Source organism: Sinohyriopsis cumingii, chromosome 10 (genome assembly GCF_028554795.1).
Source record: "Sinohyriopsis cumingii isolate HCF-2022 chromosome 10, ASM2855479v2, whole genome shotgun sequence".
Taxonomy (NCBI): domain Eukaryota; kingdom Metazoa; phylum Mollusca; class Bivalvia; order Unionida; family Unionidae; genus Sinohyriopsis; species Sinohyriopsis cumingii.
In genome coordinates this window covers 27,759,160-27,771,677 of record NC_142970.1, presented here as the reverse complement: position 1 = coordinate 27,771,677, position 12,518 = coordinate 27,759,160, and the positions used below count along the sequence as shown (strand labels likewise).

The 12,518-nt window shown below is 34.1% G+C and overlaps 1 protein-coding gene across 1 annotated transcript in view; it reads left to right on the top strand.

The window, feature by feature from the left end:
• Positions 1-247: 247 nt before the first annotated feature.
• LOC149789809 (uncharacterized) overlaps positions 248-12,518 on the top strand; it is an 80,799-nt gene continuing 68,528 nt past the window's right edge. Inside the window, exon 1 of the mRNA XM_089971797.1 lies at positions 248-369. The gene's annotated coding sequence lies outside the window, so the exon portion shown is untranslated. The remainder of the gene's footprint in view (positions 370-12,518) is intronic.

Genomic DNA, 12,518 nt, shown 5'->3' with positions numbered 1-12,518 from the left:
CAGTAGTTTAAACTTCAATACAAGATTTCCCTGTAATTTCTTTTGAATGAATTTTCCATTCAGTTATTTTGAATTATACTCCATATAACGATCGCATGCGCTGTTTTGTAGCTGTGTATCTTATTGCTTGCCTTTCTTAGCAGTATAAACTTTTCTCATAATATAAGATGTACATTATACCCAGGTGTGTACATTGAAGATGTACATTATTCCCAGGTGTGTACATTGTAGGTATATGAGTCTGTCCACTCACTGAACATTACTGATAAGCGGATCGATACAAATAGTTTGAAACAGGAACAAGTTTTTTATGTGTTACAAAATAAAGGATATTACTACTCAAAGAGGGCGGTACATAAATCCAGAAAGGTAAGTTCAACATTTCGTTACGATTTTCCTCAATATTCGACCAACGCAATTTTAAAACTTTGAAAGCTATTTACTTACATGTACCGAAGCATGTACTTGTTGCTTTATTGTAAGCTGACACGGTTAGTAGCTGTACATAGCCTACAAAGCTAAAACAAAAATTAAAATTGTATTTCGCAATTAATAGACTAATAGTTGTATGAGTATCGCTGTAAAATATTACGTCTTTATAACTTTAATTACTGATGTATTTAGTTTAATTACTGGTGACTTTTTACTTTCATTATATTGATTCATGATATAACCATGTGTCTTCTGTCTCATTCTTCAAATTTTTTTTACGTCTATCAAGGAAGCTATCTGTCAGTCTGTCTGTATAGCAATATAGCTAAGTACAAGTACGTCTGACTTTGTAGCAAGATAGCTCGATATCCATTAGTCTGTCGATGTAACAAGTTAGTTAATGCGTGTGACTGTCTGTCTGTGTAGCAATCTAGCTACTTATCAGTCAGTCTGTCTATGAAACAGCATATCTAGTTATGCAATTATGTTCATGTATCAAAGTTACTAATTTATCCGAATGTTTGACCACGTAGCAACGTAGCTTGTGTACGTCGGTATTTCTATGTAGAAAGCTAGCTAGTTAGCCGTCAGTCTGTCTATAAAACAAGCCAGCCTGTTAGGCGTAAGTCTGTCCACGTAGCAAGCTATCTAGCTATATACCAGTCTGTCTATATAACAATCAAACTAGTTTGTTCATTAAGCTATTTGTCCCCAAATCGATTTTTTCTCCAAAGTTATAAATATGCACAAACGAGTTATAAAAGATTTTCGCTAAAAAAATAAAATATAATGCAACATTTGCAAAACTTGGCACATGTGTAAACCAAATCAACATGTAATTTTGTTAGAAATAATGTCTGGATATGTTTTGCATTTGATACTTAAATCAAGAAGAATGCCAATATATCCATAGTAGACAAGGAAGTATTTTTATATATTGATCTCAATCGACTAATCGTATATAGTTAACCTAGATAAGGTAAATCGATGTCTAGTGTGACGGACATGCTACCTTAATATTCCTATTGAAAACGATGCCTTCAAACATCAAAACAGTCATAAAAACTAACTTTAAACTTCATCTTGCTATTAATCGAATTTGTAAAATAATCAGGTTATCTTTACTTAATTCGTGAGTTCAGTAGTATACGATATTCTGCAGAGAATGATTAACAGCTGTGACCTATATACTACCAGGAATTGACACAACTTGATGACGAAGAAGAAAAAAATTTAATCGGTGTTTTTAAATAAAACTGACTTATATATATACGTACCTACTGCCCTAGTAAACTTTTAGGACTAGGTACTGTGCCATTGACAGCTGATAGTATGATACCAACAAAATGCCGTCACGCACTATGATAAAACGGCCATGTTCCAGCTATTACTGGTGACATCACAATACCATGAAATACCCATAAACTATTTGATAACAAGGTTCTTTGTATGTATTACTGCTGACATCACGATACCAACAAATGCCCAAAAACACATTAATAGCAAGGTCCTGCGCCATTTATTACTGCTGATATCACGATACCAGCAAAATCATGTTAGAACGAGTTTAGGCTTAACAAATGACAAATAAAGGTAAGCTTAAGAAAACACTAGACATTACATCATCGCTTGATACATCAACACTAATAAATCATGTATAAGCAATTTCTGTATAAGGTAATGAGCTATTTAGAACAACAATAACAACAACAAAAATAATCGATACGAGTACATATGGATACATTGTATTCATCCTAAATACATGTTCGTTGTGTCGCTAATTAATTAATATATAATACGTGTTTTGAGGGGTCACTAATGAATTAATCCAAAATACAGAGTTCGAGGGGCTACTAATTAATTTATCCTCAATCTATAAATTTTATAGAAATGTACTCTCAGTAAATAAAGTTTAAAATTCTGAGTCTCAAATGAGTTATTCATCATTTTGAAACATTTCCAAGCTAAATATAATAATTATTCAACATGTTGAAAGATTTCAATGCTAAATAGAATAATTATTCACCTTTGTAGTCAATCAATCCATCAATAATTTAAAATACAAAGATCTGAAATTGTTTTACAGATTGTTGATAAATTATAAGTGATGTAACGGTATGAAGTTTGGAAAATGATGATTACGCCAGAACTGAGGGGAATCTTGTTGCGGTCAGCGTGACAAAAAACAATTAGCACTGACGTATGGGCTTGGCTCCCAATATATCCGTAGCCTGTGATAGGCACCCTATCTTGTTTGGGGGCGTGATTGATTTCTACTGAGGACCCGCTAGGATAACGTTCAGACAGAGATGTTAACTAGGTGGAGAAACAACAAGGTAGAGACAAGCCAGAGACAATTTTGGAATATTTGAAATAATCATCATCAAAAGAAATTTTCCATAAATAGTTAGTATAAAAAAAGAGGAAAAGAAGAAGAGAAGAAGAATTATTGTAGCTTCGGTGAGCGTGTACATTTTGTGGCGGTGATATAAAATCCTGAATGTCTAAGGTAAACGAGGGGAATATGTTTCCCATACGAAATGCAATGTTTTAAGTAATTCCCCTAGTGATACTATTAGGTCTAAATTTCTACAGGGACATAAATAAAAAATATCGATTCTCATGACAAAATTACTAAGGGACAGGTGTCTGGAAGTTTGAGGGACAAGGAAAGTAAAGGGAAAGAAAACGTTGGCTTTATAGAAAAGAAAAGCGAGTCTCAAAAAGGCACAGATGTGTTGTCTCAATAGCTACAATATGGTCATTGATGTAAGCTTGTAATTATTTGTTAAATTTATTCGTTTTAAATTCATACATCTATTTTCCGTGTGTTCGAAAGTTAATGGTTTGTATACATTTGTCTTGAATGTTATATGACTTATGTGTTCTAAGATTCTTATACAACATTTCATCAATATGAATTCGTTCGAATTTCCTGGTTCATATATAATAGGAACTTAAATGAAATCTATAATGTATGCTAAGAACTTATTTTCCTATGTCAATGTCAAGAAACTTCTAGTTAACAAGTAAATGTATTTAAGATAAGACGTGAGGCCCATTAATTTATTTGTGAAATTAAGTTGTGAATTCTTCTAACTGAGAAAATGGGCATGGGATGACCGAGACCGTTCAGTTAGTGAATTTGATTTAAAGCCCATGATGTTGTAGAACGAAGATGTCTCCTTATGACATGGTTTCAGTTAGGAAAGCGGATTTGTAGCTAGAAAGACATTAATTTTATGATAATAGGGTTGTGTGTGTGTGTGTGTGTATCAGGTTGCGAACTGACCATATTAGACATAGTCTGTTGAGTTACTATAGGTCGATATCTGACAAAACAAGAGTTGGAATAGTGTTCGACTTATAAGAGACAATGCTGCTGCATCTAAAAAAGTTTTTAACTGTTGCACCATGGGAAATATAATTTCCACATTTTTTAAATCATTTGATGTTAGGTGCACTGGTACAAAATTCTCGCCTTTCTGATTGATTGATTGATTGATTGAATTGACGTCGCGTGCGCCCAGTTGAGCATGTGCGACGAAATTAGCCTTTCTTACATAGATTAATTGTGTAACTGGATTATTTGTATATATATACGTGTGTAAGTGGAATCATTATTTATATATTTGCAACTGGATATACCTTTTAAGTGTCTTGATTTTTGTCTGATATATCCTGAGTAACTCTGTATTGATACTTGTTGAGAAGTCCGGAGTGACTCTACGTTTAGATTAAAGATAGTTTGCACTGAGAGACAGTTAACTTGCGATGCCTACTTGGCGGGGGGAGGGGGGGGGCTGCGGGAATGGCGATAGATGCCGTAACTCTCTGAGTCTGATTCGACTATCAGTAGATGACGAACTCAAAAGTGAGAATATATTATTTTACTTTTTTATGTTTTAGTTTTTTTATAAATTGATTTATTTTTTATTTTTGGGGGTGTAAGGGAGAAGGACAATTACGCAGACATAGCAAGTTGTACCAGCGGCAAGACCTTGCAGCACCTGTAAACCCTGCTTTAAATTTTAGCCCCGTTTTCACATAACACCATCAGTTTATATTTCATCAAATCATTTACATAATGAAGACTCTCATTTTTAATAGCTGTTCATAAAAACGTCAAAATCATTCAAAGTTAAATTCTTTGCCCTAAACATTGTTACATCTTGACTGTCTATTAGTATGTTTCTTAGTTTCGATTCAGATTTTGATTTTATTCATCCGAGGTTAATGTGTTTGTAAATATTTTATAACTTACTTGTCACAGGGTTTTGCGCATGTACACACGTGCACATTATATAAAAATTGTGATGACAAAACATATTTTATTACCTCACATGTAAACATAGATGTAGGAATTCAATTTAGAAAGCACATAATGTGTAATTTCAATAAGAACTTGTTATTGTTTCTTTGTCCTTTATTCTTTTTTCTTTTCTTTCAGTTAAGCATTTCGTCTTATAATCTTTATTTCTTTATGTTATGGGCGTGCTGTCAAGTGCATTTGTTTTTCTTCGTCATAATTATCGTATTTTCCACGCCTCAGATCTGACACTAAATTGAGAAGTGTGTTGACCGAACCTGTTATACAACCGGCACGGTATGTCTGACCTTTCAGGCATGATAAATAGCGAAGCTATCTTAAACGGAGATTATTATGTTTACCTTATTTTAGTGCATACTAAACAACATATACATTTACATATCTCCCATTCTTATAATAAAAACCAAATTGGACATGGTTAGAGCTAAATATCAGGCTAAAAGTGCATATATTTTCTTGCCTTTTCAACATATACTTGACGTTTGTTTTGTTGCACGACCTATTGTAAAATTGTTTACTGTACAAAAATGTCATATTTTCGCAAAACCAAGGATTTTTATGTGTTGTTAGATCGAATACACTCATACGCTGATATCATGAAGTATTTTAACATTATAATGCAGAAAGGAATACATACTGACGGACGGAAAATAGATTGACACACACACACACACACAGATATCATGCAGTGCTGCCATTCGATACACACTCATATATTTTATAGTACACCATAGACGATGGACTGATTACATTAGACTAGTCGTTCCCACCAAGAGAGCCTAACGGTACAACTATTAGCTTGTGAAGCAGGTCGCTACATTTTTGAATTTTAGAAGAGACCTGAAACAAGGAAAGGTTAGGAACCATTGTCTAAAAACTAAAGATATAATCGTGCCATTGGGTGTTGCTTACAGTTATCATGTGATGCAAAACCAGAACGAGACATTTCTACTTATGGCACCATATAAACTTTACACTACAAGATTTTCATACTGTCATTGTAATGCCAAACCCAGAGTGGTTTTATAATGCCAAATTCATTACTAGTCATGGTCCTACAAGATTTTCATACTGTCATTGTATTGCCAAACCCCGTGTGGCTTTATAATGCCAAATACATTACTAGTCATGGTCCTACAAGATTTTCATACTGTCATTGTATTGCCAAACCCCGTGTGGTTTTATAATGCCAAATACTTTACTAGTCATGGTCCTACAAGATTTTCATACTGTCATTGTATTGTCAAACCCCGTGTGGCTTTATAATGCCAAATGCATTACTATTCATGGTCCTACAAGATTTTCATACTGTCATTGTATTGCCAAACCCAGTGTGGCTTTATAATGCCAAATTCATTAATATTCATTGTAGTACAAGATTCGGTGGCGAATACTGCTGTTGGTATTATTCCTTGATTGTATAATTTATAATTAATGTAAATTCAGTTATCGTGTTGTGGATCATAAATCCAAATTAGTTAGCTATAAGTGGCAAATACTACTTGCAAGATAAAAAAAGAACAGGCCACGATTTTAATATATGGGCTTCAGTCAAGTTATCACTAGGTGAAAGCATTTCTCGGATCTTCTCGTGTGTTCCTATATTAATGTAAATATCATGATATAGAATTTAAATTTCTCTAAATTAATTTTTAAGAATTGTGTGATTAAACGTTACCATTCTATTTGGAATAAAAAATATATATTGTTCTAAGATAAAAATTGCATTCTAGAGGGATATGTTGTATCAAATGACTAAAGCAAAGTAACATCGTAAAATGTAATCCACCCCTTCAGATGATCAAACGAATCCATGTACCGGCTTCCGATTGGTCGAATACCAATGATGACGTAACAGGAAAATTATGATGAATGGCGCTTATGATCAGGGAATAAGAACGCAGTGTGAGTTAGTTTTCTTCTTAGGTCACCTTTGCATATTGGACCGTTTGTCAGTAAATCAGTCCACCCTATGTCAAGGGATGTACATTATATAATGTTATCATTTCCAGTACCTGTTTCATGCTCGAGCTTACCTGAGCGACAACTCTGTATGTCTAGAAAAACAGACCACTTTAAAGCCACAATCAAAAAGTGTCTGCCATTTCTACATAGCGAATACTTATTATCCCAGCTTATTTGTTGAAATAAATCTTTTACGAAGAATACATTTTTCATTCAAAGAAAACTGCTAATTAAGAAAGATTTTTCCTCGATTCGTTGACGTTGATCTCATTACAGCTGCTAAGAATCTTCGCCTGAGTCTACCAAAAGTAACAAAATCGCTCATTATGCAACCATCTTTGTACCTATTTATAGACAACAAAATTAGATATTTTCATCAGTTTCATTTACATTTATTAGATGAGGTTAAGATATTTTCATGTAATCTCGCGCCTGACGTGCACACGTAGGAAAAGAGAGTGAACATGAGAAAAAGTCGCTCGTGGTCTGAACCTATAATTTAAAAACAGAATGTGTATGAAAAACAATAGTGTGACAAATGCATTGTAATGGTAACAATAGGATAACAGATGCAAGGTAAAGTAAATAACAGTATGATAGATGCAATGCCAATCAGATAATTAGACACGAGATTCAGTATAAAGTAAATAATAGTATGAAATTTGCAATATAAGGCTGATAATAGTATGAGAGAGGCAGTAGAAAGTCAAAACTAGTATGAAATATGTAATACGAGACACATAATAGCACGAGAGGCAGTAGAAAGTCAATAATAGTATGAAAGATATAATACGAGGCTGATAATAGTATAAGAGAGGCAGTACAAAGTCAATAATAGTATGAAAGATGCAATACGAGAAACAATAGCACGAGAGGCAGTAGAAAGTCAACAATAGTATGAAAGATATAATACCAGGCTGTTAATAGCATAAGAGAAGCAGTAGAAAGTCAATAATAGTATAAAAAGATGCAATACAAGACTGATAATATTATGAGAGACGCAGTAGAAAGTCAATAACAGTATGAAAGATGCAATACAAGGCAGATAATAGTATGTGAGAGACAGTAGAAAGTCAATAATAGTATGAAAGATGCAATACAAGGCAGATAATAGTGTGAGTAATGCAGTGTAAGGTAATTACTAGTATGACATATGCAATATAAAGTAAGCAATAACATGGCATACACAGTTACAGCTAATCAATACATGTTATTGACTGTTTTGAAGATTTCTGACATTGAATAACATCACATAACTGCATTCTGGGACAATTACATACAAGCGTGACAGTCTATCATCTAGTGCAATTATATCATGCATTGAAACCCAAGGGTGCAAAAAATAGTATCTATATCCTAAATGTAGACTTAAATAAGGATACGTTTTGATTGGATATAATCAAATTTTGATGTTAGTTTTTACTAATTAAAACCAATATTTTGTACAAATGCGGAGATTATTTCTTCTGATTAGTACAGAATATCCTCTTGAAAGAAGGAGGGCTGGGCTTATGTCAGATAGCAGAACTTTTAATTGACTTTGTAACTCTGATTTCGGGGCTCTATTGTCGTTTCGCAGGCTTGTAAGTGTTCAATAATTACCGTACAGTCAATGGTTTTAATCAGATGCTGCCAAACACATACCGGCTCGGTCTGGAACCAATTCCTTCCAATTATATACTGGCCTCGTTCTGAAATAAATCCTATCCTTTCAAGGATATACTGGCCTCGTTCTGAAATAAATCCTATCCTTCCAAGGATATACTGGCCTCGTTCTGAAATAAATCCTATCCTTCCAAGGATATACTGGCCTCGTTCTCAAAAAAATCCTGTTACTGATTTAATCTCCCAATCAAACGGTATACAAATCCTTAAAAGACGTCTGAAGAAATCGCAACACTACTGTAAAAATGATTCTAATCATTTTTATTAGGCTACTAATAAAAACTGTATGGACTTCAATGAATTTATGCAAAATATATAACATTATTTTTTTTATGCCAGAAAGTGGATGAATATTCATCAAAACTTTTTTAATACAGGTTGTAACATACATTGGCTTTCTCTCGTCCAAGTATTTGCGTTATCGAAGGGCATGAAAACCAGCGCTTTGGGTTAACTTGATACATATGTACAATAGTGGGGGGAAATATTGCTGAAATGACAATAAAGCAAAGTACATACAGCATTTTGAGCAGTGTACCGGAATTTTTGGAATGTCTAAATTTGAAGAGTGAGACCAAATGTAACAGTTAACGGATGAAATGCTTCATGGAATAATATGTGTTTATTTGTTGTGATACACACGTGCTTTTTAGGCACTAGTTTGTATACCTAAAATAATCAAACAGCAATAAAGACTTTAACAATGGTAAACCGTGTATGCATTATTGACATGAATTGTCTAGTAATTGGGAGATCTATCTGCGATTTTGTTTAACTCTTGCAGTATTAGATGAAGTACAAATAGTTTCTTCTCAATGTCACCAGGAATAAATAATACTACTAAAGTTACAATGACTATGTTTGGAATACACACCAGTTATGCCTGGAATAGGTGGTTAAACATAAACATCTGGATCTTATTCAAACGCATGTTCGAATTACAAAATACAGAGGAAAATTAGGGGCCCCGAGTGGCCGAGTGGTCTAAAGCGCTCTCCGTTACGGATCACTGCCATCTCACCTCTGTCTGCGTAGGTTCGAGTCTCGGATTCAGCTAATGTGGGTATGTGAGAAAGCCTGCCAGTAGCTTATTGTGGGTCGGTGGTACTTTCCGGAGTTTTCCCCGGGTTCTTCCTCCACCATTAATACTGGCCGCCATGTATAGTCTATTGTATGCTGAAAAATACCTTTAAACCCTACAACAGCAACAACAACAACAACAGCAACAGAGGAAATTTAGTACATTGACTACACACATCTCCGGCATCAGCAGAGGTAAATGTTTTATACCATTTTTTCATTATTGAATAGTACTGTAAAAGGCTGAATTTAGTTGATGAAATACATGACGTGCAATGAAGACTGTTCAGAATATCTACCTTGTGAGTACTGATCCATGTAAAACTTTATGCGAAGGGTTTCCTTGGTCCATATCTCACTGCTTGAGAAGTATTCCTTGGTCCATATCTCACTGCTTGAGAAGTATTGCTTGGTCCATATCTCACTGCTTGAGAAGTATTGCTTGGTCCATATCTCACTGCTTGAGAAGTATTGCTTGGTCCATATCTCACTGCTTGAGAAGTATTCCTTGGTCCATATCTCACTGCTTGAGAAGTATTCCTTGGTCCATATCTCACTGCTTGAGAAGTATTCCTTGGTCCATATCTCACTGCTTGAGAAGTATTGCTTGGTCCATATAACACGGTAGGGCAAGTGTTTCTGTGTCCATATAACACTTTTGTGGGTGTAATAAGTAGATTGGAGAGTACTGTTAGTAAAAGGGATGAAATGTTAGGAAAGGTTTGTCTATACACAACTCTAATGAATATAATTCGTACACCCTCCCGTTTGTTCGTAACCCCCTCTCCAATTCGATTTTAGAAACGAATTGCATCTAGGATATAAAGTACAAAAGCCTTATACAAATTATTTATAAATGAATAATTGTCAACCTGTTTATCGTCAAGTGGTATATAACACTCTCAACTCTCAACTTAAAAAGTACAATTTATTTTCGGAACTCCATCTCTTTTTCTGCTAAATATAAATCCCAAAGGGAACAAATGACAAACACTACGTTAAATGGTAATTAACTGTATATGCGCAGCCTACTTGGCTCGCAATACGCAACGTACTTGGCGCGTAATTTTTCTTCAAATTACAGTGTATCCCCATTATCAGTCCATGATAACACTTCCTGCTCTGAGTGGTGTGAATTGGATACAGAGTAATACTATTTATATGTCTTGATTTCTGTCCGAGATGTCCGGAGTGACAATATTTACGCTTGGTTTATGTCACAGATGTTCTGAGTATACTTTATACGAGAGTGAAGTTGCATTTAGATGAGACTTAATTACTCTGTCTACAAACAGATTTGTCCAGTACACACGAATACCAATATTCACAAATTTGTTCCATCCTCTTCTTGGGATACGAAATTAGGAGGGGAGGGGAGGAATGTGAAAGGCAATGTTATAGATGCAGCAAATCGGCGAGTCTGATTCAGTTCTCACTGGAGTGAAAGAACATTATTTTTCCTTTTCCATTTTCAAATTTAAATTGGTTTGTTTAAAAATTTGTTTTTAAATTTCATTTTTGTGGGAGGGTAGCAAGGCTAACTAAGCAAACATTGTTATTTGTGCTAGCTTATTCAGGCAAAGAATTAAATATCCGGTGAAACCTTGCTTTAAATTTTAGCCCCGCAATCTGAAATACCTTTAATGTACTTTGGAACCAAGTCTCTACATAATAAAGAGTCCAGTTTTCAATAGCTATTCATAGCAACGAGAAAAGCATTCCAAATTTAATTCTTTGTCCAAAGTTGTGTCACAAGGCTATTTGCATCTTTCCTAATATTTTGTGTCAGATTTGGATTTTATTCATAGGAGTTTTGTCTGTTAGCCTTTACATACTTGTCATAGGGCCTTGCCTACGCCCACATTATATAAATATTGTTATACAAAAATGCATTTAATTATCTCACTTGTAAACATATATATCAGAATTAAAGATATAAATGTATTCATAAATTATTTCTTTTAATTTCAGTACGATCTCGTGCTTTTTTCTTTTTCCTTATTTGCTTTTACTTTGTTTTAGTTGTTTGTTTGTTCTGATAATCTATATTTATTTTATAAACCATTTTTAAACAAGAGGCAGAAACGTGACTTTTATGTTATGGGCGTGTAGTCAAGTGCTTTCGTTTATCTTTTGACCTTACTCATTGTAATTATCATACTTTGCAAGCCTCAGATCTGACACTAATTTGCGTAGTGTATTGACAACGTTCGGAACAACTGGCATTTTATAGCAGAGCTTTAAAGCACGATGTATAGCGAAGGAATCCTAAACGGAGTTTATACTAATAAACGTTTTTATGCATTCTCAAAAACACATGGAAATGGGCGTATAATTGCATAAATCCTATTATATAAAAAATTAAAAGGGGTTATGGCTAATTGTCAGATATATAATATATCTGCCGCTGTTGGTATTATAGAATTTATAATTATTGTTACTTGAGTTAACGTGTTGTGGATCATAAATCAAGATTAGTTTGATATCAGTGCCAAGCGCTATAAGCAGGACAATAAATTACTGTACTAGTCCACGAATTTAACATATGGGTTTCAGTCACGTTTCCACTAGGTGAAAAAATACAAGTACTCTTATCGTATCGTGGCTTCGGTTTTTATTGTCATATTATGATGTAGAATTTCACATTCTCAAAAGTAATGTTTAGAAAACGCGGGAACAAATGTTATCAAAATTATAACTAATAGATGAAAGATGCAGTATGAGGCACATAATAGCATGAGTGATGCAGTGTAAGGTAAATAACAGTATGAGTGATGCAGTGTAAGGGAAATAACAGTATGAGTGATGCAGTGTAAGGGAAATAATAGTATGAGTGATGCAGTGTAAGGTACATAATAGTATGACTATGCAGTGTAAGGTACATAATAGTATGAGTGATGCAGTGTAAGGTAAATAACAGTATGAGTGATGCAGTGTAAGGGAAATAACAGTATGAGTGATGCAGTGTAAGGGAAATAATAGTATGAGTGATGCAGTGTAAGGTACATAATAGTATGACTATGCAGTGTAAGGTACATAATAGTAT